Source organism: Otolemur garnettii, unplaced genomic scaffold (assembly GCF_000181295.1).
Source record: "Otolemur garnettii isolate 467f Iridium unplaced genomic scaffold, OtoGar3 scaffold00153, whole genome shotgun sequence".
Taxonomy (NCBI): Eukaryota; Metazoa; Chordata; class Mammalia; order Primates; family Galagidae; genus Otolemur; species Otolemur garnettii.
The window spans coordinates 3,236,552-3,240,386 of NW_003852548.1; the positions used below are offsets into that span (position 1 = coordinate 3,236,552).

General features: G+C 40.5%; 1 pseudogene; it reads left to right on the plus strand.

The window, feature by feature from the left end:
- The first annotated feature begins 1,050 nt into the window (after positions 1-1,050).
- On the plus strand, positions 1,051-1,936 carry LOC100952878 (annotated as a pseudogene).
- Positions 1,937-3,835: the final 1,899 nt, after the last annotated feature.

A 3,835-nucleotide genomic window follows, 5' to 3' on the forward strand; every position in this document is an offset into this window, starting at 1 on the left:
TATATTAATTTTGCTTTCATTTTCTTTTTTTTTTTTTATAGAGACAGAGTCTCACTTTGTGACCCTCAGTAGAGTACTGTGGAATCATAGCTCACAGCAACCTCCACCAACCCCTGGGTCCTTGGGTTTAAGTGATTCTCTAGCCTCAGCCTCCCAAGCAGCTAGGATTACAGGCACCTGGCAGAATGCCCGGCAATTATTTGGTAGAGATGGGGTCTCACTCTGCCTCATGCTGGTCTGGAACCTCTGAGCTCAGGGCAATCCACCTGCCTCCACCTCCCACAGCGCTGGGACAACACGCTTGAGCCACCACGCCTGGCCTGTTTAGGAAAATATTTTTTGATATTAAATTTGTTTAGACATTGAATAGCTTTATTAAGGGCACAATTAATCATTTTGGTTGTATATTTAATATTCACAGGGTATCAAAATGGTTAACAGGAAAATGAAATGATAACTAGAATCTAAGTAAACTGCTAAACTAATTTAGGTAAATGTAAATGAGATAAATGCTTATGACAGACAATTCAAGATTTTTTTTTTCACAGTTTTTAGCTGGGGCTAGGTTTGAACCTGCCACCTCTGGCATGTGGGGCCAGTGCCCTACTCCTTTGAGCCACAGGTGCTGCCCAATTCAAGATTTCTTGCTTTCTAGGTTTTCACTAAGTTTTGGGCTACCAGAAGTTCGAATTTGTGATTGTGATCATATATATAAAGAAAGCAGAAAAAATTATATGTAAGGTATGTCTTTATAGAAAAAATATAAAATGGGCATACAATCATTAAAAAGATTTTTTTTTAGGTCCAAAGATGGAGGCAGAGGTGGCTCCCAGAAAGCTGCGGCAGCACCCAGGCTACTGAGGTGGGCCCCACAAGGCTGGCAGCAGACTGGCAGAGCCCAGGGCCAAAGGACGCGTGGGGGTGGCCTAGGTGCTCTTAGCAGACCAGGCTGGGCCATGTGGTGGCAGCGCCAGGGGATGCTCATGTTGGACTTAGCCTCTCGCTCCTCAGCTTAGGGTGGTGACTGGCTCAGGCCCTGGCTCCTGGGCCATGGCACTGAGGGAACTCAAAGTGTGTCTGCTGGGAGATATGGGTGTGGGTAAATCCAGTACTGTATGGCAGTTCATGGAAGCCAGTTTTGATACTAACATTGAACCAACAATAGGGGCATCTTTTACGACCAAGATTGTCCAATACCAAAATGAGGTACATAAATACCTAATCTGGGAAACAGCTGGACAAGAAAGATGTTGTGCCTTAGCACCAATGTACTATTGAGAGTCAGCTACAGCTATAATCATCTGTGGTATCATAAAAAAAGAGACATTTTAAACATTAAGGAATTGAGTAGGCTCGGCGCCTGTGGCTCAAGCGGCTAAGGCGCCAGCCACATACACCTAAGGTGGCGGGTTCAAATCCCCAGCCCGGGCCCACCAAACAACAATGATGGCTGCAACCAAAAAATGGTCAGGCGTTGTGGCGGGTGCCTGTAGTCCCAGCTACTTGGGAGGCTGAGGCAGGAGATTCGCTTGAGCCCAGGAGTTGGAGGTTGCTGTGAGCATGATGCCATGGCACTCTACCCAGGGGGACAGCTTGAGGCTCCGTCTCAAAAAAAAAAAAAAAAAAAAGAATTGAGTAAAAGAGCTTAGACAGCATGGCTCACCTAATATTGTAGTGGCCATTGCAGGAAATAAGTGTGATCTTATTGTTGTAAGAGAAGTCATGGAGATAGATGCTAAGGACTATGCCCACTCCATTCATGCAATTTTTATAGAGACCAGTGCAAAAAACTCTATAAACATAAATGAACAATTTTTTTTTTTTTTTTTTAGAAATTAGTTGAAGAATTCCATCCTCTGGCGCCAACCTGCCATCTGGCAGTAAGGGCTTCAAATTCTGAAGACAGCCTTCAGAGCCAAAGAGGAGCTGCTGTTGACTGAGCTTCAGCTTCTCAGATGATGATGAAGCAGTGGTCCTGAAGGGCTGGGGTCCCTGCCACCAGTTTTCACCTAGCTGGTCTTGAGTCTTCTTCATGCAAAAAAGATTCAGGGAAATTGACTGGTTCTGTTCTCTTTTTGAAGATTGCACCAATGTTTCAGTTTACGGACTTCTGTTATGCAATGAATTTCTGGTATATACAAAGGGACTACATCATTGGCTTTTGACCTTACTGAAAGGGAAGGTATAATTGTATGGATGGTAGGATTACATTGTTGAGTAGTTTTTTTTTTTTTTTGCAGTTTTTGCCTGGGGCTGGGTTCGAACCTGCCACCTCTGGCATATGGGGCCAGTGCCCTACTCTTTTGAGCCACAGATGCCGCCCTTGTTGAGTAGTTTTGTAATCAAGATTGTATGGAACATTTATAAAGGGAAAATTAGCACTTTCATGGTTGTGGAGGGTAAAAAAGACCTTGTGGAGATTGTAATTTTCTTATTTCTGTTTCCACTGTTAGAGGGGGTTGTATCAATTAAAATGTGGTAGAAAATCGTGGAGAGATGGCAATTATTTGAAGCCATAATGGGTTATTTATAACACTGATGGAAACAATTTGATCTCTGCCATCTCTGAAGCACATTCCATTGAATATATTAGCCTAGGATGCATACAGGAGATTAATAACGATAAACAGTAGATGCCTAGCTCACCTGGCATTTGCCTCTGACCCTATTATGTATGTGTCACCAAACACATTATTCACACCTTTTAAAATGAGCTCTTATGATCAGTATGGTAGAGAATCAGCCTGGAATAAATTGGATTGCATATGTTCTAAACTGACTAGTCATAGTTTAAAAAAGAGGAAGAAGAGAAAAAGTAAATAAAGTGTGTAAATGCTCTCAGTTATTTAACCCAAGTATTTTAGTGCAGAAAAATAAGTATTTGTTACTTAGTATATGTAAAGTTATAGTCCATATTTATGAGACCATTGCTTAAAGATTATAAATTGTGTAAATACATTAATAAATTCTAAAGTTTCAAAACAATAAGAAGTTTTTTTTTTAATTTGGACATTATTTAAACATGTTTATAAAGCAAGATAAAAACCAGTAAGTAGGAGAGAGAGATATAAAGATGATCTATGTAAGTTATAAAAATTTGTAAAGGTATTTTGTATGTGATCAAGTTGGCCATAATTTAAAGGAAATTTTTAGGTTACCGTAACAAGGTTCTCTTAAAATATTACTTTGTTATTAATAAAATGACAAGAGGTTTTAATTCTAATTCTATAATCTACTTCTTTTGAAACTTCTCAGATCTCTATCTCAGAAGTTCAACTTTTGTTGTGTCTTATTGCTTTCAGCTTTTCTTCCCCTTGAGAAGGCATGAAATGATAACTCTCTCCTTCACCTTTTTCATTGGCTATTGTTAAGTTTTTCCCACTCCTGGTTCTAAGTCTGCTGCTAATGTAACATCGATAACAGCCTGAAAAGGCTAAAAATACTATCTCTTTTCATCACCCTCACTCTTTTTGAGAATTAAAACCTGCATCCCTGCCTCTGGCCACTTGTCAGGAAGGGAAGGGGAGGTCCTTGTTCTTTGTACAACAGGAAATGGCTCAACATACAACCAGGTAGGTGGAGGTACAGGGAAGAAGTCTAAGAAGTCAGTGTGGGCAAGAGTCATTTGATTGTCTTTGGCAGAGATGGGGTTGATCAAAACCATCAACTATACAACTATACAATATCCTGAAGCTGAAAATATTCCCTTAAAAGTTCTGTATTTCTCTGTTTTCTGGGATGGGAGACCACCACTCTCCTCACTTGCCTTTTCCTTAACCACTTGTTCTCATTCTTTTGATGTGGCCTTGGGGACAAGCACTGAGCTTTTTTTTTT